The sequence below is a fragment of the Pseudophryne corroboree genome, unplaced genomic scaffold, assembly GCF_028390025.1.
Source record: "Pseudophryne corroboree isolate aPseCor3 unplaced genomic scaffold, aPseCor3.hap2 scaffold_1609, whole genome shotgun sequence".
Lineage (NCBI taxonomy): Eukaryota > Metazoa > Chordata > Amphibia > Anura > Myobatrachidae > Pseudophryne > Pseudophryne corroboree.
Genome location: NW_026968243.1, coordinates 45,943 through 70,606, shown reverse-complemented (window position 1 = coordinate 70,606; position 24,664 = coordinate 45,943). Strand labels below are relative to the sequence as shown.

At 47.6% G+C, this 24,664-nt stretch overlaps 19 non-coding genes and 3 pseudogenes across 19 annotated transcripts; 11 read left to right on the top strand and 11 right to left on the bottom strand.

The window, feature by feature from the left end:
- Window positions 1–4,392: 4,392 nt before the first annotated feature.
- On the bottom strand, window positions 4,393–4,556 carry LOC135001058 (U1 spliceosomal RNA). Its single transcript, XR_010202652.1, has one exon. It is a non-coding gene; the product is annotated as a U1 spliceosomal RNA (small nuclear RNA).
- A 654-nt stretch (window positions 4,557–5,210) lies between these two features.
- Window positions 5,211–5,373, bottom strand: LOC135001088 (U1 spliceosomal RNA). The gene has a single exon (XR_010202680.1). It is a non-coding gene; the product is annotated as a U1 spliceosomal RNA (small nuclear RNA).
- A 152-nt stretch (window positions 5,374–5,525) lies between these two features.
- On the bottom strand, window positions 5,526–5,689 carry LOC135001065 (U1 spliceosomal RNA). Its single transcript, XR_010202659.1, has one exon. It is a non-coding gene; the product is annotated as a U1 spliceosomal RNA (small nuclear RNA).
- Window positions 5,690–6,360: 671 nt separating this feature from the next.
- Window positions 6,361–6,523, bottom strand: LOC135001087 (U1 spliceosomal RNA). Its single transcript, XR_010202679.1, has one exon. It is a non-coding gene; the product is annotated as a U1 spliceosomal RNA (small nuclear RNA).
- Window positions 6,524–6,675: 152 nt separating this feature from the next.
- On the bottom strand, window positions 6,676–6,839 carry LOC135001063 (U1 spliceosomal RNA). Its single transcript, XR_010202657.1, has one exon. It is a non-coding gene; the product is annotated as a U1 spliceosomal RNA (small nuclear RNA).
- Window positions 6,840–7,530: 691 nt separating this feature from the next.
- Window positions 7,531–7,672, bottom strand: LOC135001091 (U1 spliceosomal RNA; annotated as a pseudogene).
- A 151-nt stretch (window positions 7,673–7,823) lies between these two features.
- On the bottom strand, window positions 7,824–7,987 carry LOC135001048 (U1 spliceosomal RNA). The gene has a single exon (XR_010202642.1). It is a non-coding gene; the product is annotated as a U1 spliceosomal RNA (small nuclear RNA).
- A 1,298-nt stretch (window positions 7,988–9,285) lies between these two features.
- TRNAN-AUU (transfer RNA asparagine (anticodon AUU)) lies at window positions 9,286–9,359 on the top strand. The gene has a single exon. It is a non-coding gene; the product is annotated as a tRNA-Asn (tRNA).
- A 5,383-nt stretch (window positions 9,360–14,742) lies between these two features.
- On the bottom strand, window positions 14,743–14,858 carry LOC135001044 (U5 spliceosomal RNA). The gene has a single exon (XR_010202638.1). It is a non-coding gene; the product is annotated as a U5 spliceosomal RNA (small nuclear RNA).
- Window positions 14,859–15,133: 275 nt separating this feature from the next.
- LOC135001040 (U5 spliceosomal RNA) lies at window positions 15,134–15,249 on the bottom strand. Its single transcript, XR_010202634.1, has one exon. It is a non-coding gene; the product is annotated as a U5 spliceosomal RNA (small nuclear RNA).
- Window positions 15,250–15,523: 274 nt separating this feature from the next.
- On the bottom strand, window positions 15,524–15,639 carry LOC135001041 (U5 spliceosomal RNA). Its single transcript, XR_010202635.1, has one exon. It is a non-coding gene; the product is annotated as a U5 spliceosomal RNA (small nuclear RNA).
- A 270-nt stretch (window positions 15,640–15,909) lies between these two features.
- Window positions 15,910–16,025, bottom strand: LOC135001039 (U5 spliceosomal RNA). Its single transcript, XR_010202633.1, has one exon. It is a non-coding gene; the product is annotated as a U5 spliceosomal RNA (small nuclear RNA).
- A 144-nt stretch (window positions 16,026–16,169) lies between these two features.
- On the top strand, window positions 16,170–16,332 carry LOC135001082 (U1 spliceosomal RNA). Its single transcript, XR_010202676.1, has one exon. It is a non-coding gene; the product is annotated as a U1 spliceosomal RNA (small nuclear RNA).
- A 671-nt stretch (window positions 16,333–17,003) lies between these two features.
- Window positions 17,004–17,167, top strand: LOC135001057 (U1 spliceosomal RNA). The gene has a single exon (XR_010202651.1). It is a non-coding gene; the product is annotated as a U1 spliceosomal RNA (small nuclear RNA).
- Window positions 17,168–17,319: 152 nt separating this feature from the next.
- On the top strand, window positions 17,320–17,482 carry LOC135001033 (U1 spliceosomal RNA). Its single transcript, XR_010202629.1, has one exon. It is a non-coding gene; the product is annotated as a U1 spliceosomal RNA (small nuclear RNA).
- Window positions 17,483–18,153: 671 nt separating this feature from the next.
- On the top strand, window positions 18,154–18,317 carry LOC135001059 (U1 spliceosomal RNA). The gene has a single exon (XR_010202653.1). It is a non-coding gene; the product is annotated as a U1 spliceosomal RNA (small nuclear RNA).
- A 152-nt stretch (window positions 18,318–18,469) lies between these two features.
- Window positions 18,470–18,611, top strand: LOC135001032 (U1 spliceosomal RNA; annotated as a pseudogene).
- A 695-nt stretch (window positions 18,612–19,306) lies between these two features.
- Window positions 19,307–19,470, top strand: LOC135001052 (U1 spliceosomal RNA). Its single transcript, XR_010202646.1, has one exon. It is a non-coding gene; the product is annotated as a U1 spliceosomal RNA (small nuclear RNA).
- A 152-nt stretch (window positions 19,471–19,622) lies between these two features.
- LOC135001078 (U1 spliceosomal RNA) lies at window positions 19,623–19,785 on the top strand. Its single transcript, XR_010202672.1, has one exon. It is a non-coding gene; the product is annotated as a U1 spliceosomal RNA (small nuclear RNA).
- A 670-nt stretch (window positions 19,786–20,455) lies between these two features.
- Window positions 20,456–20,619, top strand: LOC135001053 (U1 spliceosomal RNA). Its single transcript, XR_010202647.1, has one exon. It is a non-coding gene; the product is annotated as a U1 spliceosomal RNA (small nuclear RNA).
- A 3,229-nt stretch (window positions 20,620–23,848) lies between these two features.
- LOC135001064 (U1 spliceosomal RNA) lies at window positions 23,849–24,012 on the top strand. The gene has a single exon (XR_010202658.1). It is a non-coding gene; the product is annotated as a U1 spliceosomal RNA (small nuclear RNA).
- A 152-nt stretch (window positions 24,013–24,164) lies between these two features.
- Window positions 24,165–24,300, top strand: LOC135001026 (U1 spliceosomal RNA; annotated as a pseudogene).
- The last annotated feature ends 364 nt before the right edge of the window (window positions 24,301–24,664 follow it).

The window sequence follows — 24,664 nt, the reverse complement described above, 5'->3', positions numbered from 1 at the left end:
GTGTCCCCGGTACCAAATACCATCTAGGTTCCATTTCTCTAGGCAGGCGATACCGAAAATGTACACAGACCTCAGAAAAAGACTCACCAGTGTCCTAAAAAATGCAGTTGTACCCAATGTCCACTTAACCACGGACATGTGGACAAGTGGGGCAGGGCAGACTCAGGACTATATGACTGTGACAGCCCACTGGGTAGATGTATTGACTCCCGCCGCAAGAACAGCAGCGGCGGCACCAGTAGCAGCATCTCGCAAACGCCAACTCTTTCCTAGGCAGGCTACGCTTTGTATCACCGCTTTCCAGAATACGCACACAGCTGAAAACCTCTTACGGCAACTGAGGAAGATCATCGCAGAATGGCTTACCCCAATTGGACTCTCCTGTGGATTTGTGGCATCGGACAACGCCAGCAATATTGTGCGTGCATTATATCTGGGCAAATTCCAGCACGTCCCATGTTTTGCACATACCTTGAATTTGGTGGTGCAGAATTATTTAAAAAACGACAGGGGCGTGCAAGAGATGCTGTCGGTGGCCAGAAGAATTGCGGGACACTTTCTGCGTACAGGCACCACGTACAGAAGACTGGAGCAACACCAAAAACGCCTGAACCTGCCCTGCCATCATCTGAAGCAAGAAGTGGTAACGAGGTGGAATTCAACCCTCTATATGCTTCAGAGGATGGAGGAGCAGCAAAAGGCCATTCAAGCCTATACATCTGACCACGATATAGGAGGTGGAATGCACCTGTCTCAAGCGCAGTGGAGAATGATTTCAACGTTGTGCAAGGTTCTGAAACCTTTTGAACTTGCCACACGTGAAGTCAGTTCAGACACTGCCAGCCTGAGTCAGGTCATTCCCGTCATCAGGCTTTTGCAGAAGAAGCTGGAGACATTGAAGGAGGAGCTAAGACAGAGCGATTCCGCTAGGCATGTGGGACTTGTGGATGGAGCCCTTCATTCGCTTAACCAGGATTCACGGGTGGTCAATCTGTTGAAATCAGAGCACTACATTTTGGCCACCGTGCTCGATCCTAGATTTAAAACCTACGTTGTATCTCTCTTTCCGGCAGACACAAGTCTGCAGGGGTTCAAAGACCTGCTGGTGAGAAAATTATCAAGTCAAGTGGAACTTGATCGGTCAACAGCTCCTCCTTCACATTCTCCCGCAATTGGGGGTGCGAGGAAAAGGCTCAGAATTCCGAGCCCACCCGCTGGCGGTGATGCAGGGCAGTCTGGAGCGACTGCTGATGCTGACATCTGGTCCGGACTGAAGGACCTGCCAACGATTACGGACATGTCGTCTACTGTCACTGCATATGATTCTCTCACCATTGAAAGAATGGTGGAGGATTATATGAGTGACCGCATCCAAGTAGGCACGTCAGACAGTCCGTACGTATACTGGCAGGAAAAAGAGGCAATTTGGAGGCCCTTGCACAAACTGGCTTTATTCTACCTAAGTTGCCCTCCCACAAGTGTGTACTCCGAAAGAGTGTTTAGTGCCGCCGCTCACCTTGTCAGCAATCGGCGTACGAGGTTACTTCCAGAAAATGTGGAGAAGATGATGTTCATTAAAATGAATTATAATCAATTGCTCCGTGGAGACATTGACCAGCAGCAATTGCCTCCACAAAGTACACAGGGAGCTGAGATGGTGGATTCCAGTGGGGACGAATTGATAATCTGTGAGGAGGGGGATGTACACGGTGATGAATCGGAGGATGATGATGAGGTGGACATCTTGCCTCTGTAGAGCCAGTTTGTGCAAGGAGAGATTAATTGCTTCTTTTTTGGTGGGGGTCCAAACCAACCCGTCATTTCAGTCACAGTCGTGTGGCAGACCCTGTCACTGAAATGATGGGTTGGTTAAAGTGTGCATGTCCTGTTTATACAACATAAGGGTGGGTGGGAGGGCCCAAGGACAATTCCATCTTGCACCTCTTTTTTCTTTCATTTTTCTTTGCGTCATGTGCTGTTTGGGGAGTGTTTTTTGGAAGGGCCATCCTGCGTGACACTGCAGTGCCACTCCTAGATGGGCCAGGTGTTTGTGTCGGCCACTTGGGTCGCTGAGCTTAGTCACACAGCTACCTCATTGCGCCTCTTTTTTTCTTTGCGTCATGTGCTGTTTGGGGAGTGTTTTTTGGAAGAGCCATCCTGCGTGACACTGCAGTGACACTCCTAGATGGGCCAGGTGTTTGTGTCGGCCACTTGGGTCGCTGAGCTTAGTCACACAGCTACCTCATTGCGCCTCTTTTTTTCTTTGCGTCATGTGCTGTTTGGGGAGTGTTTTTTGGAAGGGCCATCCTGCGTGACACTGCAGTGCCACTCCTAGATGGGCAAGGTGTTTGTGTCGGCCACTTGGGTCGCTGAGCTTAGTCACACAGCTACCTCATTGCGCCTCTTTTTTTCTTTGCGTCATGTGCTGTTTGGGGAGTGTTTTTGGAAGGGCCATCCTGCGTGACACTGCAGTGCCACTCCTAGATGGGCCAGGTGTTTGTGTCGGCCACTTGGGTCGCTGAGCTTAGTCACACAGCTACCTCATTGCGCCTCTTTTTTTCTTTGCGTCATGTGCTGTTTGGGGAGTGTTTTTTGGAAGGGCCATCCTGCGTGACACTGCAGTGCCACTCCTAGATGGGCCAGGTGTTTGTATCGGCCACTTGGGTCACTGAGCTTAGTCATCCAGCGACCTCGGTGCAAATTTTAGGACTAAAAATAATATTGTGAGGTGTGAGGTGTTAAGAATAGACTGAAAATGAGTGGAAATTATGGTTATTGAGGTTAATAATACTTTGGGATCAAAATGACTCCCAAATTCTATGATTTAAGCTGTTTTTTAGGGTTTTTTTGAAAAAAACACCCGAATCCAAAACACACCCGAATCCGACAAAAAAAATTCGGTGAGGTTTAGCCAAAACGCGTTTGAACCCAAAACACGGCCGCGGAACCGAACCCAAAACCAAAACACAAAACCCGAAAAATTTCTGGTGCACATCTCTAGTGGCCATGCCCTGTCACTGTGCAGGAGCCAGCACCACTCACACACTAGTCCCCGGTGCAGCCCCCAACCCCCGGGACACCCGGAGCAACAAAATGTAGATTCAGGCCACCAGGCCACGCCCCTACCTATGAAACCATGCCTCCTTTTTACCATTGCGCTGCTTATCTGCGCGCACTGCATTACAATCTCCCTCGCCACCTCTCTGGGTGTCACCAGTGATAGTGACACCTCTGCCATGCTTGTAGCAGCTGGTCCTAAGATCTACGCCTCAAGCCCTGAGTGTTTGCCCTTGTGACTTGTTGATCATCATAGCAAAGCAGATGCTTACAGAAAACTGCAGGGGCTTAGATTGAAAATAAAAAAAATTGATGGGTATAAGGTAGAGAGGAGCGGGTTCGGTTCTCCGAGAACCGAATTCCCCACGAACTCCACGTGGTTTACACTGGTCCGAGGCAGGCTCGGTTGTTCCCGCCTGACTCGGAAAACCTAAACAAGGGAAAATGTCATCATCCCGCTGTCGGATTCTCGCGAGATTCGGATTCCATATAAAGAGCTGCGCGTTGCCGCCATTTTTACTCGTGCATTGAAGAGAGAGCGGAGAGGACGTGGCTATGTTCTCTCAGTGGAAATCTCAATATCAGTGCTCAGTATCAGTGGATACTTATTGCTGCTCAGTAATACTAGTAGTGTGTCTCTCCTGCTCAGTGTCAGTTCTCAGTAGTATCCTCATCAGTGCTCAGTATCACTGCTCATTGTCTTGTGCTGCATTGTTGTGCTCAGCATACTACAGTACATTACTAATAGTCCAGTGCTGCATCTTGCTGCTCAGTGTCAGTTCTAGTATCCTCATCAGTGCTCACTATCACTGCTCATTGCATTGTGGTGTTCTGTATACTACAGTAACATAGTAATATAGTAACATTTAGTAACATAGTTTTTGAGGTTGAATAGAGGCAAATTGCCCATCGTGTTCAACCTGTTTTAAGTTGTGATGATTCTACATACTTGCTGAATAATGTTTTATGACAAGTTAGCTACTACAACTCATGTTACCCCCGGATTAACCATGTTGATATTTTAAGTATTATAACCTTGGATAGCTTTTTCATTCAGAAATGTATCCATTCCTTTTTTAAATCCAATTACAGAGTCCGCCATTACCACCTTCCCTGGCAGGGAATTCCACATCCTGATTGCCCTAACAGTGAAGATCATAGTATCTCACCTGGCAGGTAAGTAGGAGTTGGGCCAGAGCTGTGGAGGATTGCTGCTCGGGCACCCCCTGTCAAGTGAAGGAGATCCAACTGAGGCAGCACAAGGGAACTCTCGAAAGAAAAACAAGGCTAGAGGAAGATCTGAGACAAAGAAATCTGACTTTTACCAGAGCTGACCAGAGGAAAGCACAAACACAGTCCCCCACTACCACAAATAATGCAGTCGAGTTTCCCACATTTGGGGAAATCACAGGGGTCAGCATACCCAGAATGCAATGAATGAACCTCACCCTGGGAGAACAATCTTCATGACCATGGTATCGCCTATGCAAAATAAGTATGATTTGGGATAGGGCTGGGGAGGGCCGCTGCTCAGGCACATCTCTGTCAAGTATAGGAGATTCAACTGAGGCAGCACAAGGGAACTCTCATCTGGGGACAACAACTGCAGGGAGAACACATATTTTCAGATGAACATGGGAGGGCAGAAGGCTGCCTAATACTGAAGCACCCCAAACAACAAACCAAATGCAACAACTAGTACAAGCATTCCTGGGGGAAGTTCTGCAGAAGACGGATTTGCATACGGTGATGTCATCCAAGCAGTGGGCCAAAGTTGGCTGGAACCCTCATCTGCATATGAAAAGAGAAAAGGGGTATGCAGGGCATGGCGGCCTTTTGCGGCACTTGGATGACCCTTAGTTCGCATTAAACACCCCCACCCTCCTACGGTGTGGGGCTCATGTTGACAATGCCCCAGCCCCTGAAGCATTCAAGCTGATTTCTTACAGCAGCTTGGCACTGTAACAGCTCCAGAGCTGCTCTGTAAGGCAAGTAAAAGGGTGTGTTGTTTGCATTGTGCATTGGAAGGCACAAAGTAAGCAGACAGGAGGATAAGTCAGGATAGTACACAAGGGTATAAAAGGGAGGGGCTCAAGAAAAAAGAAGTGGAAACAGACAGCAAACTAGGCTGGAGAGAGACCTGAGACAAAGAGATCTGAATTATACGAGATCCGACCAGGGGAAACACAAATTATGCAGTCAAGTTTCCCACATTTGGGGAAATCGCAGGGGCAGCACACCCAGAGTGCAATGGGTGAGCCTTGCCCTGGGAGAAGCACCTTCATGATCATAGTATCTCACCTGGCAGGTAAGAAGGTGTTGGGCTTGAGCTGGGGAGGGTCGCTGCTCGGGCACCCCCCTGTCAAGTGAAGGAGATCCAACTGAGGCAGCACAAGGGAACTCTCGAAAGAAGAACAAGGCTAGAGGAAGATCTGAAACAAAGAAATCTGACTTTTACCAGAGCTGACCAGAGGAAAACACAAACACAGTCCCCCACTACCACAAATAATGCAGTCGAGTTACCCACATTTGGGGAAATCACAGGGGTCAGCATACCCAGAATGCAATGAATGAACCTCACCCTGGGAGAATAATCTTCATGACCATGGTATCTCCTATGCAAAATAAGTATGATTTGGGATAGGGCTGGGGAGGGCCGCTGCTCAGGCACATCTCTGTCAAGTAAAGGAGATTCAACTGAGGCAGCACAAGGGAACTCTCATCTGGGGACAACAACTGCAGGGAGAACACATATTTTCAGATGAACATGGGAGGGCAGAAGGCTGCCTAATACTGAAGCACCCCCAAACAACAAACCAAATGCAACAACTAGTGCAAGCATTCCTGGGGGAAGGCCTGCCGCAGATGGATTTGCATATGGTGATGTCATCCAAGCAGTGGGTCAAAGTTGGCTTCAACCCTCGTCTGCATATGAAAAGAGAAAAGGGGCGTGCAGGGCATGGCGGCCTTTTGCGGCGCTTGGATGACCCTTAGTTTGCATTAAACACCCCCACCCTCCTTCGGTGTTGGTCTCATGTTGGCTATGCCCCAGCCCCTGGAGCATTCAAGCTGATTTCTTGCAGCAGCTGGGCACTGTAACAGCTCCAGAGCTGCTCTGTAAAGCAAGTAAAAGGGTGTGGGCCCTGCAGCACTACCTGTAGTTCGCATTGTGCGTTGGAAGGCACAAAGTAAGCAGACGGGAGAAGTCAGGATAGTGCGCAAGGGCATAGAAGGGAGCGGCTCCAGAAAAGAGAAGTGGAAACAGACAGCAAACTAGGCTGGAGAGAGACCTGAGACAAAGAGATCTGAATTATACGAGATCCGACCAGGGGAAACACAAATTATGCAGTCAAGTTTCCCACATTTGGGGAAATCGCAGGGGCAGCACACCCAGAGTGCAATGGGTGAGCCTTGCCCTGGGAGAAGCACCTTCATGATCATAGTATCTCACCTGGCAGGTAAGAAGGTGTTGGGCTTGAGCTGGGGAGGGTCGCTGCTCGGGCACCCCCCTGTCAAGTGAAGGAGATCCAACTGAGGCAGCACAAGGGAACTCTCGAAAGAAGAACAAGGCTAGAGGAAGATCTGAAACAAAGAAATCTGACTTTTACCAGAGCTGACCAGAGGAAAACACAAACACAGTCCCCCACTACCACAAATAATGCAGTCGAGTTACCCACATTTGGGGAAATCACAGGGGTCAGCATACCCAGAATGCAATGAATGAACCTCACCCTGGGAGAATAATCTTCATGACCATGGTATCTCCTATGCAAAATAAGTATGATTTGGGATAGGGCTGGGGAGGGCCGCTGCTCAGGCACATCTCTGTCAAGTAAAGGAGATTCAACTGAGGCAGCACAAGGGAACTCTCATCTGGGGACAACAACTGCAGGGAGAACACATATTTTCAGATGAACATGGGAGGGCAGAAGGCTGCCTAATACTGAAGCACCCCCAAACAACAAACCAAATGCAACAACTAGTGCAAGCATTCCTGGGGGAAGGCCTGCCGCAGATGGATTTGCATATGGTGATGTCATCCAAGCAGTGGGTCAAAGTTGGCTTCAACCCTCGTCTGCATATGAAAAGAGAAAAGGGGCGTGCAGGGCATGGCGGCCTTTTGCGGCGCTTGGATGACCCTTAGTTTGCATTAAACACCCCCACCCTCCTTCGGTGTTGGTCTCATGTTGGCTATGCCCCAGCCCCTGGAGCATTCAAGCTGATTTCTTGCAGCAGCTGGGCACTGTAACAGCTCCAGAGCTGCTCTGTAAAGCAAGTAAAAGGGTGTGGGCCCTGCAGCACTACCTGTAGTTTGCATTGTGCGTTGGAAGGCACAAAGTAAGCAGACGGGAGAAGTCAGGATAGTGCACAAGGGTATAGAAGGGAGGGGCTCAAGAAAAAGTAGTGGAAACAGACAGCAAACTAGGCTGGAGAGCGACCTGAGACAAAGAGATCTGAATTATATGAGAGCCGACCAGGGGAAACACAAATTATGCAGTCAAGTTTCCCACATTTGGGGAAATCGCAGGGGCAGCACACCCAGAGTGCAATGGGTGAGCCTTGCCCTGGGAGAAGCATCTTCATGATCATAGTATCTCACCTGGCTGGTAAGTAGGAGTTGGGCTAGAGCTGGGGAGGGTCGCTGCTCGGGCACCCCCCTGTCAAGTGAAGGAGATCCAACTGAGGCAGCACAAGGGAACTCTCGAAAGAAGAACAAGGCTAGAGGAGATCTGAGACAAAGAAATCTGACTTTTACCAGAGCTGACCAGAGGAAAGCACAAACACAGTCCCCCACTACCACAAATAATGCAGTTGAGTTTCCCACATTTGGGGAAATCACAGGGGTCAGCATACCCAGAATGCAATGAATGAACCTAACCCTGGGAGAACAATCTTCATGACCATGGTATCTCCTATGCAAAATAAGTATGATTTGGGATAGGGCTGGGGAGGGCCGCTGCTCAGGCACATCTCTGTCAAGTAAAGGAGATTCAACTGAGGCAGCACAAGGGAACTCTCATCTGGGGACAACAACTGCAGGGAGAACACATATTTTCAGATGAACATGGGAGGGCAGAAGGCTGCCTAATACTGAAGCACCCCCAAACAACAAACCAAATGCAACAACTAGTGCAAGCATTCCTGGGGGAAGGCCTGCCGCAGATGGATTTGCATATGGTGATGTCATCCAAGCAGTGTGTCAAAGTTGGTTCAAACACCTTTGCAAAGTTCTATAAGTTTGATACCCTGGCTGAGGAGGACCTCCTGTTTGCTCAATCGGTGCTGCAGAGTCATCCGCACTCTCCTGCCCGTTTGGGAGCTTTGGTATAATCCCCATGGTCCTTACAGAGTCCCCAGCATCCTCTAGGACGTAAGAGAAAATAAGATTTTAAACCTACCGGTAAATCTTTTTCTCGTAGTCCGTAGAGGATGCTGGGTGCCCGTCCCAAGTGCGGTCTACTTCTGCAAGACTTGTATATAGTTATTGCTTACATAAGGGTTATATGTTAGTTTTCATCGGTCTTGGACTGATGCTATGTTGTTTTCATACTGTTAACTGGGTAGTATATCACAAGTTATACGGTGTGATTGGTGTGGCTGGTATGAATCTTGACCTTGGATTAACAAAAATCCTTTCCTCGTACTGTCCGTCTCCTCTGGGCACAGTTTCTCTAACTGAGGTATGGAGGAGGGGCATAGAGGGAGGAGCCAGTGCACACCCAGATCTAAAGTCTTTCTTAAAGTGCCCATGTCTGCTGCGGAGCCCGTCTATCCCCCATGGTCCTTACGGAGTCCCCATCATCCTCTACGGACTACGAGAAAAAAAAATTACCGGTAGGTTTAAAATGTTATTTTTTTCTCTGCAACCCACTGCTAAATTGTGCTTCCTAGCTGTTTTTTATAAAATCACTTAATTAAATCTAACTACGTCAGAGAAGGCCAGGTACCCTACACCATAAGAGGGGGTTTGAAATTTTGACTTGTCTACTTAAAGATCACCAAAATCTGATGACAAGGTCAATTACATCCCTGGGTGGGATTGAACCACCAACCTTTTGGTTAATAGCCCATGTAAGTGCAAGAAATCCTGAAGCACTCACTCATCATGGGAAAGTACCAATGTGTTTCTTACAAAAATTCTCCAGATTATTGACTTTTTAAAGTTTTTCTAGGAAACGTTCTAGATGAATGATTATTAGCCTTTGTCAGTATTGACTTTTGCAAGGTGTCTCTGTGGCGCAATCGGTTAGCATGTTTGGCTATTAACCAAAAGGTTGGTGGTTCAATCCCACCCAGGGATGTAATTGACCTTGTAATCAGATTTTGGTGATCTTTAAGTAGACAAGTCAAAATTTCAAAAACCCCCCTTATGGTGTAGGGTACCTGGCCTTCTCTGATGTAATCAGAGTTAGATTTGATTAAGTGATTTTATAAAAAAACAGCTAGGAAGCACAATTTAGCAGTGGGTTGCAGAGAAAAAAAAATATGCTGGCAGAAAAGTCCAATTGAGTGATTAAACAGCTCTTCATTTTCTGATTTTATGTTTATGCTAACAAATTTGCTCTCTGAAAAGTGTCCACAAAGCCAAGTCTCTGATTAACACCTTTGTAGGAATGGTTTTTCACCTATTACTGAAATAAACTTGCTTCATTGGAAAGGCATCAAAGATGCATCCTCATTTCAATGTCTACTGAAATAATACAGGTTGACACCAGGAAACGTCACTGCATCCTTGCTGCTTCCTCACGGGGAAGTCTGTTTAATGTGAAAACAAGGTGATATCTAATCAGCACACAGGTAAGGAATTAAGAAAATCTTTCTTTATGGGTGAAGATGTTTCTCACAAATTGTTGTCCCAATGCATCATTGAAATTCAAGATGGAAGATGATTTTCATATATCACTTGTACATTTTGCATTGCTCTTCTGGTGACAATGTAGTTTGTTTTTGTCAATTACCATTTCAGTAATAGGGTAAAGAAAATTAAGTGGATTTTTTAAAGAAAACAATGCTGTCAATATACTATTAAAACAAATTAAAATGATAAAAGTTATTGTACTTTAAGTAAAAATAAAAGAGCCAAAATATCAATCCCAGTTTTTGATTACTTTAATTATAAAAAAAAAAATGCACATAGCAGAGGATAGTTTCGATCAATCGACCTCTGGGTTATGGGCCCAGCATGCTTCCATTGCACTACTCTGCTGCTCATGGAAGTGTAAGAGATCCTGAAGACTAAATTGATTAAAGGCCTAAAAGTACTGGACTATAAGGAAAGACTTACTAGGCTGAATATTTATACACTAGAAAAGAGGTGCCTAAGAGGAGATATTATTAATATCTTCAAATATGTAAAGATACATAACAAAGAGTTATCAGAGGAATTATTTATTAAAAGAACACGTGGTCACTCGCTGCGACTGGAGGAAAGTTCAGAACGCAATGGAGGAAAGGTTTCTTCACTGTTAGGGCAATCAGGATGTGGAATTCCCTGCCAGGGAAGGTGGTAATGGCGGACTCTGTAATTGGATTTAAAAAAGGAATGGATACATTTCTGAATGAAAAAGCTATCCAAGGTTATAATACTTAAAATATCAACATGGTTAATCCGGGGGTAACATGAGTTATAGTAGCTAACTAGTCATAAAACATTATTCAGCAAGTATGTAGAATCATCACAACTTAAAACAGGTTGAACACGATGGGCAATTTGCCTCTATTCAACCTCAAAAACTATGTTACTATATTACTATGTTATTGTAGTATACAGAACACCACAATGCAATGAGCAGTGATAGTGAGCACTGATGAGGATACTAGAACTGACACTGAGCAGCAAGATGCAGCACTGGACTATTAGTAATGTACTGTAGTATGCTGAGCACCACAAAGCAGCACAAGACAATGAACAGTGATACTGAGCACTGATGAGGATACTACTGAGAACTGACACTGAGCAGGAGAGACACACTACTAGTATTACTGAGCAGCAATAAGTAACCACTGATACTGAGCACTGATATTGAGATTTCCACTGAGAGAACATAGCCACGTCCTCTCCGCTCTCTCTTCAATGCACGAGTAAAAATGGCAGCAACGCGCAGCTCTTTATATGGAATCCGAATCTCGCGAGAATCCGACAGCGGGATGATGACATTTTCCCTTGTTCAGGTTTTCCGAGTCAGGCGGGAACAACCGAGCCTGCCTCGGACCAGTGTAAACCACGTGGAGTTCGTGGGGAATTCGGTTCTCGGAGAACCGAACCCGCTCCTCTCTACCTTATACCCATCAATTTTTTTATTTTCAATCTAAGCCCCTGCAGTTTTCTGTAAGCATCTGCTTCGCTATGATGATCAACAAGTCACAAGGGCAAACACTCAGGGTTTGAGGCGTAGATCTTAGGACCAGCTGCTACAAGCATGGCAGAGGTGTCACTATCACTGGTGACACCCAGAGAGGTGGCGAGGGAGATTGTAATGCAGTGCGCGCAGATAAGCAGCGCAATGGTAAAAAGGAGGCATGGTTTCATAGGTAGGGGCGTGGCCTGGTGGCCTGAATCTACATTTTGTTGCTCCGGGTGTCCCGGGGGTTGGGGGCTGCACCCGGGGACTAGTGTGTGAGCGGTGCTGGCTCCTGCACAGTGACAGGGCATGGCCACCCAGCATGACGCCTCCCTTCTTGACCATGCTGTAATTGCAGTCGCACTGCAGTTCAGCGTGATCATAAAAAATGGTGTAGGCTCCTGCTGGTGCAGACTGTATGTGCGCGCAGGAAGCCGCCACCATTTTTGTGATCACAGCGGCTGAATGTGATGTCATACAGCCGCTGTGACCACGCCCCCTGTGTCTCCTCCGTTGCAGACCCCATTTTGAAGCCTTGCCCCCGCACCGCTCCATCCCTGACTTGGAAATGGAGTGTTGCTGACCCACCTCTCCCCCCCTTCCCCGCCCCGATTGACAGGCAGAGGCGATCACATTCTCTGCGGGGTGCCGCAGAAAATGCAGGCACATGCGTATGCTCTTAGCAATTTTTGCAGTTGGATCGCTTATTGTGATTGCAATCCAACCTGAATCAGGCCCTATTACCTATCACAATGCGCTGCGGGCAGTACAAAATTGGGTTAATATAGGAGAAAAACCCCCAGACCTGTGCTCCTTAACTGTACCTGGTGGCTAGTGGAGCGGCTGCCCAGTAATCAGTGTCCACCGCAGTGCGCACACGGCCCACCCCCTACGGCCTCGCTCCCCTTCATCAGCGGCCTCGTGATCCGGAAGGGTGGTGTGTGTGTGACTGACCTTAGGATGAAACCGGAGCCTCCGCTGCAGTGACCCAGCAACCAGGGCACGGGAGTATATAGCGCCGCTGGGAGTGATGAAGCTGCAGTAAAGATGTCTATTAGACCTAGCCTGCTGCAGCCCTTGTAGATTCTCATAAAACAAGTTCTTCTTTTCTTGTCAAAATTAATAGCTAAGAATAGGCTGCCTGAGGCAGGCCCCTGTTAATTGGCCTGCTACTGAAAGCACCAACTACAAACTGAGCTCCCTGTTCATGGAAGCGGGGTTATAGAGGAGAATGCACTGAGCTTCTTGGGAACAGTCAAAAGCTTTGAGCCGGTTGGTGCCTCAGATCAAGATCCTACTCTACACCCCAATGTGAATCCTTGTGGAGTCCAGTGTACCCCACAGAAGAAATTAATGTGTCACACCCATTGGCAGCAACCTTAGAATAGCTGCTGACGGGCACAATTGAGAAAGGAAGGGGGGGGGACATTTGAATCCAGCACATAGATGCAATTCAAATATGTAATTTGTACCTTCCTATTTTAAAATATAATGGATGAACCTCACCCTGTGAGAACAATCTTCATGATCAAGAGATCTAATATGTAAAATAAGTATGAGTTGGGATAGGGCTGGGGAGGGTGGCAGCTCGGGCAGCCCCTCCCCCGTCAAGTTAAGGAGATTCAACTGAGGAAGCACAAGGGAACTCTCGTCTGGGGACAACAACTGCAGGGAGACCACATCTTTTCAGATGAACATGGGAGGGCGGAAGGCTGCCTAATACTGAAGCACCATCAAATATCAAACCATATCCAACAACTAGTACAAGCATTCCTGGGGGAAGGTCTGCAGCAGACGGATTTGCATATGGTGATGTCATCCAAGCAGTGGGCCAAAGTTGGCTGGAACCCTCATCTGCATATAAAAAGAGAAAAGGGGCATGCAGGGCATGGCGGCCTTTTGCAGTGCTTGGATGACCCCTAGTTCGCATTAAACACCCCCACCCTCCTTTGGTGTGGGGCTCATGTTGGCCATGCCCCATCCCCTGAAGCATTCATGCTGATTTCTTGCAGCAGCTGGGCACTGTAACAGCTCCAGAGCTGCTCTGTAAGGCAAGTAAAAGGGTGTGGGCCCTGCAGCACCACCTGTAGTTCGCATTGTGCGTTGGAAGGCACAAAGTAAGCAGACGGGAGGAGAAGTCAGGATAGTACACAAGGGCATCCTTTTCTCTTAGTCCGTAGAGGATGCTGGGGTCACATTAAGAACCAAGGGGTATAGACGGGATCCGCAAGAGACATGGGCACTTTAAGACTTTCAAAGGGTGTGAACTGGCTCCTCCCTCTATGCCCCTCCTCCAGACTCCAGTTATAGGAACTGTGCCCAGGGAGACGGACATTTCGAGGAAAGGATTTATTGTTAAACTAAGGTGAGCATCTTACCAGCTCACACCTTAAGCATGCCGCAGAACGTGGCATTCAACAGAACACAAGCCAACGGCATGAACAATTGCAGCAAAAAGCTGACCAGAACCGTAACACAACATGTGTATAACCACAAGTAATAACTGCAGACACAGTATGGACTGGGACGGGTGCCCAGCATCCTCTACGTACTAAGAGAAAAGGATTTACCGGTAGGTATTAAAATCCTATTTTCTCATACGACCTAGAGGATGCTGGGGTCACATTAAGAACCATGGGGTTATACCAAAGCTCTTGAACGGGTGGGAGAGTGCGTACGACTCTGCAGCACCGAATGACCCAACTTGAGGTTATCATCAGCCAAGGTATCAAACTTGTAAAACTTAGCAAAAGTGTTTACTAAATAGCTGCTCGGCAAAGTTGCAATGCCGAGACTCCCCGACCAGCTGCCCAGGATGAACCCACCTTTCTAGTAGAATGGGTCTTCACCTAATTCAGTAACGGCAATCCTGCCGTGGAATGAGCATGCTGAATCTTACCACAGATCCAGCGCATAATGGTCTGCATGGAAGCAGGACACCCAATCATGTTGGGAGCATACAGGACAAACAGAGCCTCTGTTTTCCTAATCTGAACCGTTCTGGTGACATAAATTTTCAAAGTTCTGACCACAGCCAGAGACTTTGACTCAACGAAGGTGTCAGTGGCCAAAGGCACCATGTGGAAAGATGAACCACCTTCGGCAGAAATTGTTGACGTGTCCTCAATTCTGCTCTATCTTCATGAAAGATCAAATAAAGGCTCTTGTGATACTGCATGGTTTGTACTGTTTTCCATGTGCTCCCAGATCTTTCAAGCAAGTAGCATGGTCAAGAAAGTTCTGTTTGAAAAGAAACAAACATTTACTGTCATTGTTATGCAAATAAACTTACATTAAAGCTAACAAGAAAGCACACTCGTTCTGTCTTTAAACTGATAAAAGAAACCCCAATAATATGGGGCATGCAAAAATTGAGATAAAACTCAGTTTTGCTCCTCTCCACGGAAATCTTTAATAAAAGGCAAAATATTTGTTAGTTCTGAAGAGAAACCAGAGCATGACCAAGATTCCACCTGTCGCCTGAGTGCCATGCCAGCAGTTCTCATTCAGCTCAAAGTGAGCACCCAATTTGAATGAAAGAAAGCAGATTTCTCACCAGGCTTCCCCTTGCTATAAACATGGTTTGTACTCTTTTCCATGTGCTCCCAGATCTTTCAAACAATTAGTGTGGTCAAGAAAGTTCTGTTTGAAAAGAAACAAACATTTACTGTCATTTCTATGCAAATGAGCTTACATTAAAGCACACTCGTTCTATCTTTAAACCAATAAAATAAAACCCCAATAAGATGGGGCATGCAAAAATTGAGATAAAACTCAGTTTTGCTCCTCTCCACGGAAATCTTTAGTAAAAGGCGAAAGATTTGTTCGTTCTGAAGAGAAACCACAGCATGACCAAGATTCTACCTGTCGCCTGAGTGCCATGCCAGCAGTCCTCATTCAGCTCAAAGTGAGCACCCAATTTGAAAGAAAGAAAGCAGATTTCTCACCAGGCTTCCCCTTGCTATAAACATGGTTTGTACTCTTTTCCATGTGCTCCCAGATCTTTCAAGCAATTAGTATAGTCAAGAAAGTTCTGTTTGAAAAGAAACAAACATTTACTGTCATTTCTACGCAAATGAGCTTACATTAAAGCACACTCGTTCTATCTTTAAACTGATAAAAGAAACCCCAATAAGACGGGGCATGCAAAAATTGAGATAAAACTCAGTTTTGCTCCTCTCCACAGAAATCTTTAGTAAAAGGCAAAAGATTTGTTCGTTCTGAAGAGAAACCAGAGCATGACCAAGATTCCACCTGTCGCCTGAGTGCCGTGCCAGCAGTCCTCATTCAGATCAAAGTGAGCGCCCAATTTGAAAGAAAGCAGATTTCTCACCTGTCTTCTCCTTGCTATAAGCATGGTTTGTACTGTATTCCTTGTGCTCCCAGATCTTTCAAGCAAGTAGCATGGTCAAGAAAGTTCTGTTTGAAAAGAAACAAACATTTACTGTCATTTCTATGCAAATGAGCTTACATTAAAGCACACTCATTCTATCTTTAAACCGATAAAAGAAACCCCAAAAAGATGGGGCATGCAAAAATTGAGATAAAACTCGGTTTTGCTCCTCTCCACGGAAATCTTTAGTAAAAGGCGAAAGATTTGTTCGTTCTGAAGAGAAACCAGAGCATGACCAAGATTTTTATCTGAAAATATGTGTTCTCCCTGCAGTTGTTGTCCCCAGATGAGAGTTCCCTTGTGCTGCCTCAGTTGAATCTCCTTTACTTGACAGGGGGATGCTCGAGCAGCGACCCTCCCAAGCTCTAGCCCAACTCCTACTTACCTGCCAGGTGAGATACTATGATCATGAAGGTGCTTCTCCCAGGGCAAGGCTCACCCATTGCACTCTGGGTGTGCTGCTTCTGCGATTTCCCCAAATGTGGGAAACTTGACTGCATAATTTGTGTTTCCCCTGGTCGGCTCTCGTATAATTCAGATCTCTTTGTCTCAGGTCTCTCTCCAGCCTAGTTTGCTGTCTGTTTCTACTTCTCTTTTCTTGAGCCGCTCCCTTCTATGCCCTTGCGCACTATCCTGACTTCTCCCGTCTGCTTACTTCGTGCCTTCCAACGCACAATGCAAACTACAGGTAGTGCTGCAGGACCCACACCCTTTTACTTGCCTTACAGAGCGTCTCTGGAGCAGTTACAGTGCCCAGCTGCTGCAAGAAATCAGCTTGAATGCTTCAGGGGCTGGGGAATAGCCAACATGAGCCCCACACCGAAGGAGGGTGGAGGTGTGTAATGCGAACTAGGGGTCATCCAAGCGCCGCAAAAGGCCGCCATGCCCTGCACGCCCCTTGTCTCTTTTCATATGCAGACGAGGGTTGAAGCCAACTTTGACCCACTGTTTGGATGACATCACCATATGCAAATCCATCTGCTGCAGGCCTTCCCCCAGGAATGCTTGCACTAGTTGTTGCATTTGGTTTGTTGTTTGGGGGTGCTTCAGTATTAGGCAGCCTTCTGCCCTCCCATGTTCATCTGAAAATATGTGTTCTCCCTGCAGTTGTTGTCCCCAGATGAGAGTTCCCTTGTGCTGCCTCAGTTGAATCTCCTTTACTTGACAGAGATGTGCCTGAGCAGCGGCCCTCCCCAGCCCTATCCCAAATCATACTTATTTTGCATAGGCGATACCATGGTCATGAAGATTGTTCTCCCAGGGTGAGGTTCATTCATTGCATTCTGGGTATGCTGACCCCTGTGATTTCCCCAAATGTGGGAAACTCGACTGCATTATTTGTGGTAGTGGGGGACTGTGTTTGTGCTTTCCTCTGGTCAGCTCTGGTAAAAATCAGATTTCTTTATCTCAGATCTTCCTCTAGCCTTGTTCCTCTTTCGAGAGTTCCCCTGTGCTGCCTCAGTTGGATCTCTTTCACTTGACAGGGGGGTGCCCGAGCAGCGACCCTCCCCAGCTCTAGCCCAACTCCTACTTACCTGCCAGGTGAGATACTATGATCATGAAGGTGCTTCTCCCAGGGCAAGGCTCACCCATTGCACTCTGGTTGTGCTGCCCCTGTGATTTCCCCAAATGTGATAAACTTGACTGCATAATTTGTGTTTCCCTTGGTCGGCTCTCGTATAATTCAGATCTCTTTGTCTCAGGTCTCTCTCCAGCCTAGTTTGCTGTCTGTTTCCACTTCTCTTTTCTTGAGCCGCTCCCTTCTATGCCCTTGCGCACTATCCTGACTTCTCCCGTCTGCTTACTTCGTGCCTTCCAACGCACAATGCAAACTACAGGTAGTGCTGCAGGGCCCACACCCTTTTACTTGCCTTACAGAGCAGCTCTGGAGCAGTTACAGTGCCCAGCTGCTGCAAGAAATCAGCTTGAATGCTTCAGGGGCTGGGGCATAGCCAACATGAGCCCCACACCAAAGGAGGGTGGAGGTGTGTAATGCGAACTAGGGGTCATCCAAGCGCCGCAAAAGGCCGCCATGCCCTGCACGCCCCTTTTCTCTCTTCATATGGAGACGAGGGTTGAAGCCAACTTTGACCCACTGCTTGGATGGCATCACCATATGCAAATCCATCTGCTGCAGGCCTTCCCCCAGGAATGCTTGCACTAGTTGTTGCATTTGGTTTGTTGTTTGGGGGTGCTTCAGTATTAGGCAGCCTTCTGCCCTCCCATGTTCATCTGAAAATATGTGTTCTCCCTGCAGTTGTTGTCCCCAGATGAGAGTTCCCTTGTGCTGCCTCAGTTGAATCTCCTTTACTTGACAGAGATGTGCATGAGCAGCGGCCCTCCCCAGCCCTATCCCAAATCATACTTATTTTGCATAGGAGATACCATGGTCATGAAGATTGTTCTCCCAGGGTTAGGTTCATTCATTGCATTCTGGGTATGCTGACCCCTGTGATTTCCCGAAATGTGGGAAACTCAACTGCATTATTTGTGGTAGTGGGGGACTGTGTTTGTGCTTTCCTCTGGTCAGCTCTGGTAAAAGTCAGATTTCTTTGTCTCAGATCTTCCTCTAGCCTTGTTCTTCTTTCGAGAGTTCCCTTGTGCTGCCTCAGTTGGATCTCCTTCACTTGACAGGGGGGTGCCCGAGCAGCGACCCTCCCCAGCTCTAGCCCAACTCCTACTTACCTGCCAGGTGAGATACTATGATCATGTAGGTGCTTCTCCCAGGGCAAGGCTCACCCAATGCACTCTGGGTGTGCTGCCCCTGCGATTTCCCCAAATGTGGGAAACTTGACTGCATAATTTGTGTTTCCCCTGGTCGGCTCTCATATAATTCAGATCTCTTTGTCTCAGGTCTCTCTCCAGCCAAGTTTGCTGTCTGTTTCCACTTCTTTTTTCTTAAGCCCCTCCCTTCTATACCCTTGTGGACTATCCTGACATCTCCTCCTGTCTGCTTACTTTGTGCCTTCCAATGCACAATGCAAACTACAGGTAGTGCTGCAGGGCCCACACCCTTTTACTTGCCTTACAGAGCAGCTCTGGAGCTGTTACAGTGCCCAGCTGCTGCAAGAAATCAGCTTGAATGCTTCAGGGGCTGGGGCATAGCCAACATGAGCCCCACACCGACGGAGGGTGGAGGTGTTTAATGCAAACTAAGGGTCATCCAAGCACCGCAAAAGGCCGCCATGCCCTGCATACCCCTTTTCTCTTTTCATATGCAGATGAGGGTTCCAGCCAACTTTGGCCCACTGCTTGGATGACATCACCGTATGCAAATCCGTCTTCTGCAGACCTTTTCCCAGGAATGCTTGAACTAGTTGTTGCATTTGGTTTGTTGTTTGGGGGTGCTTCAGTATTAGGCAGCCTTCTGCTCTCCCATTTTCATCTGAAAATATGTGTTCTCCCTGCAGTTGTTGTCCCCAGATGAGAGTTCCCTTGTGCTGCCTCAGTTGAATCTCCTTTACTTGACAGAGATGTGCCTGAGCAGCGGCCCTCCCCAGCCCTATCCCAAATCATACTTATTTTGCATAGGAGATACCATTATCATGAAGATTGTTCTCCCAGGGTGAGGTTCATTCATTGCATTCTGGGTATGCTGACCCCTGTGATTTCCCCAAATGTGGGAAACTCGACTGCATTATTTGTTGTAGTGGGGGACTGTGTTTGTGCTTTCCTCTGGTCAGCTCTGGTAAAAGTCAGATTTCTATGTCTCAGATCTTCATCTAGCCTTGTTCTTTTTTCGAGAGTTTCCTTGTGCTGCCTCAGTTGGATCTCCTTCACTTGACAGGGGGGTGCCCGTACAGCGACCCTCCCCAGCTCTAGCCCAACTCCTACTTACCTGCCAGGTGAGATACTATGATCAGGAAGGTGCTTCTCCCAGGGCAAGGCTCACCCATTGCACTCTGGGTGTGCTGCTCCTGCGATTTCCCCAAATGTGGGAAACTTGACTGTATAATTTGTGTTTCCCCTGGTCGGCTCTCGTATAATTCAGATCTCTTTGTCTCAGGTCTCTCTCCAGCCTAGTTTGCTGTCTGTTTCCACTTCTCTTTTCTTGAGCCGCTCCCTTCTATGCCCTTGTGCACTATCCTGACTTCCCCGTCTGCTTACTTTGTGCCTTCCAACGCACAATGCAAACTACAGGTAGTGCTGCAGGGCCCACACCCTTTTACTTGCTTTACAGAGCAGCTCTGGAGCTGTTACAGTGCCCAGCTGCTGCAAGAAATCAGCTTGAATGCTTCAGGGGCTGGGGCATAGCCAACATGAGCCCCACACCGAAGGAGGGTGGAGGTGTTTAATGCGAACTAGGGGTCATCCAAGCGCCGCAAAAGGCCGCCATGCCCTGCACACCCCTTTTTTATTTTCATATGCAGACGAGGGTTGAAGCCAACTTTGACCCACTGCTTGGATGACATCACCATATGCAAATCCGTCTGCTGCAGGCCTTCCCCCAGGAATGCTTGCACTAGTAGTTGCATTTGGTTTGTTGTTTGGGGGTGCATAAGTATTAGGCAGCCTTCTGCCCTCCCATGTTCATCTGAAAATATGTGTTCTCCCTGCAGTTGTTGTCCCCAGATGAGAGTTCCCTTGTGCTGCCTCAGTTGAATCTCCTTTACTTGACAGAGATGTGCCTAAGCAGCGGCCCTCCCCAGCCCTATCCCAAATCATACTTATTTTGCATAGGAGATACCATGGTCATGAAGATTGTTCTCCCAGGGTGAGGTTCATTCATTGCACTCTGGGTATGCTGACCCCTGTGATTTCCCCAAATGTGGGAAACTCGACTGCATTATTTGTGGTAGTGGGGGACTGTGTTTGTGCTTTCCTCTGGTCAGCTCTGGTAAAAGTCAGATTTCTTTGTCTCAGATCTTCCTCTAGCCTTGTTCTTCTTTCGAGAGTTCCCTTGTGCTGCCTCAGTTGGATCTCCTTCACTTGACAGGGGGTGCCCGAGCAGCAATCCTCCACAGCTCTAGCCCAACTCCTACTTACCTGCCAGGTGAGATACTATGATCTTCACTGTTAGGGCAATCAGGATGTGGAATTCCCTGCCAGGGAAGGTGGTAATGGCGGACTCTGTAATTGGATTTAAAAATGGAATGGATACATTTCTGAATGAAAAAGCTATCCAAGGTTATAATACTTAAAATATCAACATGGTTAATCCGGGGGTAACATGAGTTATAGTAGCTAACTAGTCATAAAACATTATTCAGCAAGTATGTAGAATCATCACAACTTAAAACAGGTTGAACACGATGGGCAATTTGCCTCTATTCAACCTCAAAAACTATGTTACTATATGTTACTATATTACTATGTTACTGTAGTATACAGAACACCACAATGTAATGAGCAGTGATAGTGAGCACTGATGAGGATACTAGAACTGACACTGAGCAGCAAGATGCAGCACTGGACTATTAGTAATGTACTGTAGTATGCTGAGCACCACAATGCAGCACAAGACAATGAGCAGTGATACTGAGCACTGATGAGGATACTACTGAGAACTGACACTGAGCAGGAGAGACACACTACTAGTATTACTGAGCAGCAATAAGTAACCACTGATACTGAGCACTGATATTGAGATTTCCACTGAGATAACATAGCCACGTCCTCTCCGCTCTCTCTTCAATGCACGAGTAAAAATGGCGGCAACGCGCAGCTCTTTATATGGAATCCGAATCTCGCGAGAATCCGACAGCGGGATGATGACATTTTCCCTTGTTCAGGTTTTCCGAGTCAGGCGGGAACAACCGAGCCTGCCTCGGACCAGTGTAAACCACGTGGAGTTCGTCGGGAATTCGGTTCTCGGAGAACCGAACCCGCTCCTCTATATATACTATATTACTATGTTACTGTAGTATACAGAACACCACAATGCAATGAGCAGTGATAGTGAGCACTGATGAGGATACTAGAACTGACACTGAGCAGCAAGATGCAGCACTGGACTATTAGTAATGTACTGTAGTATGCTGAGCACCACAATGCAGCACAAGACAATGAGCAGTGATACTGAGCACTGATGAGGATACTACTGAGAACTGACACTGAGCAGGAGAGACACACTACTAGTATTACTGAGCAGCAATAAGTAACCACTGATACTGAGCACTGATATTGAGATTTCCACTGAGAGAACATAGCCACGTCCTCTCCGCTCTCTCTTCAATGCACGAGTAAAAATGGCAGCAACGCGCAGCTCTTTATATGGAATCCGAATCTCACGAGAATCTGACAGCGGGATGATGACATTTTCCCTTGTTCAGGTTTTCCAAGTCAGGCGGGAACAACCGAGCCTGCCTCGGACCAGTGTAAACCACGTGGAGTTCGTGGGGAATTCGGTTCTCGGAGAACCGAACCCGCTCCTCTCTACCTTATACCCATCAATTTTTTTTATTTTCAATCTAAGCCCCTGCAGTTTTCTGTAAGCATCTGCTTCGCTATGATGATCAACAAGTCACAAGGGCAAACACTCAGGGCTTGAGGCGTAGATCTTAGGACCAGCTGCTACAAGCATGGCAGAGGTGTCACTATCACTGGTGACACCCAGAGAGGTGGCGAGGGAGATTGTAATGCAGTGCGCGCAGATAAACAGCGCAATGGTAAAAAGGAGGCATGGTTTCATAGGTAGGGGCGTGGCCTGGTGGCCTGAATCTACATTTTGTTGCTCCGGGTGTCCCGGGGTTGGGGGCTGCACCCGGGGACTAGTGTGTGAGCGGTGCTGGCTCCTGCACAGTGACAGGGCATGGCCACCCAGCATGACGCCTCCCTTCTTGACCATGCTGTAATTGCAGTCGCACTGCAGTTCAGCGTGATCATAAAAAATGGTGTAGGCTCCTGCTGGTGCAGACTGTAGAGAAAAGCTGCTGTGACCACGCCCCCTGTGTCTCCTCCGTTGCAGACCCCATTTTGAAGCCTTGCCCCCGGACTAAGAGAAAAGAATGCCCTTGCGCACTATCCTGACTTCTCCTCCCGTCTGCTTAATTTGTGCCTTCCAACGCACAATGCGAACAACAGGTGGTGCTGCAGGGCCCACACCCTTCTACTTGCCTTACAGAACAGCTCTGGAGTGCCCAGCTGCTGCAAGAAATCAGCTTGAATGCATCAGGGGATGGGGCATGGCCAACATGAGCCCCACACCAAAGGAGGGTGGGGGTGTTTAATGCGAACTAGGGGTCATCCAAGCACTGCAAAAGGCCGCCATGCCCTGCATGCCCCTTTTCTCTTTTCATATGCAGATGAGGGTTCCAGTCAACTTTGGCCCACTGCTTGGATAACATCACCGTATGCAAATCCGTCTGCTGCAGACCTTCCCCCAGGAGTGCTTGTACTAGTTGTTGCATATGGACCCTCATTCCGAGTCGTTCGCTCTGTAAATTTCATCGCATCGCAGTGAAATTCTGCTTAGTACGCATGCGCAATATTCGCACTGCGACTGCGCCAAGTAATTTTACAATGAAGAAAGTATTTTTACTCACGGCTTTTTCTTCGCTCCGGCGATCGTAATGTGATTGACAGGAAATGGGTGATACTGGGCGGAAACAGGCCGTTTTATGGGCGTGTGGGAAAAAACGCTACAATTTCCGGAAAAAACGCAGGAGTGGCCGGAGAAACGGGGGAGTGTCTGGGCGAACTCTGGGAGTGTTTGTGACGTCAAACCAGGAACGACAAGCACTGAACTGATCGCAGATGCCGAGTAAGTCTGAAGCTACTCTGAAACTGCTAAGTAGTTTGTAATCGCAATATTGCGAATACATCGGTCGCAATTTTAAGAAGCTAAGATTCACTCCCAGTAGGCGGCGGCTTAGCGTGTGTAACTCTGCTAAAATCGCCTTGCGAGCGATCAACTCGGAATGAGGGCCATGGTTTGATATTTGATGGTGCTTCAGTATTAGGCAGCCTTCCGCCCTCCCATGTTCATCTGAAAAGATGTGGTCTCCCTGCAGTTGTTGTCCCCAGATGAGAGTTCCCTTGTGCTGCCTCAGTTGAATCTCCTTTACTTGACAGAGATGTGCCTGAGCAGCGGCCCTCACCAGCCCTATCCCAAATCATACTTATTTTGCATAGGAGATACCATGGTCATGAAGATTGTTCTCCCAGGGTGAGGTTCATTCATTGCATTCTGGGTATGCTGACCCCTGTGATTTTCCCAAATGTGGGAAACTCAACTGCATTATTTGTGGTAGTGGGGGACTGTGTTTGTGCTTTCCTCTGGTCAGCTCTGGTAAAAGTCAGATTTCTTTGTCTCAGAACTTCCTCTAGCCTTGTTCTTCTTTCGAGGGTTCCCTGGTGCTGCATCAGTTGGATCTCCTTCACTTCACAGGGGGGAACCCGAGCAGCGACCCTCCCCAGCTCTAGCCCAACTCCTACTTACCTGCCAGGTGAGATACTATGATCATGAAGGTGCTTCTCCCAGGGCAAGGCTCAACCATTGCACTCTGGGTGTGCTGCTCCTGCGATTTCCCCAAATGTGGGAAACTTGACTGCATAATTTGTGTTTCCCCTCGTCGGCTCTCGTATAATTCAGATCTCTTTGTCTCAGGTCTCTCTCCAGCCTAGTTTGCTGTCTGTTTCCACTTCTCTTTTCTTGAGCCGCTCCCTTCTATGCCCTTGCGCACTATCCTGACTTCTCCCGTCTGCTTACTTCGTGCCTTCCAACGCACAATGCGAACTACAGGTAGTGCTGCAGGGCCCACACCCTTTTACTTGCCTTACAGAGTAGCTCTGGAGCAGTTACAGTGCCCAGCTGCTGCAAGAAATCAGCTTGAATGCTTCAGGGGCTGGGGCATAGCCAACATGAGCCCCACACCGAAGGAGGGAGGAGGTGTGTAATGCAAACTAGGGGTCATCCAAGCGCTGCAAAAGG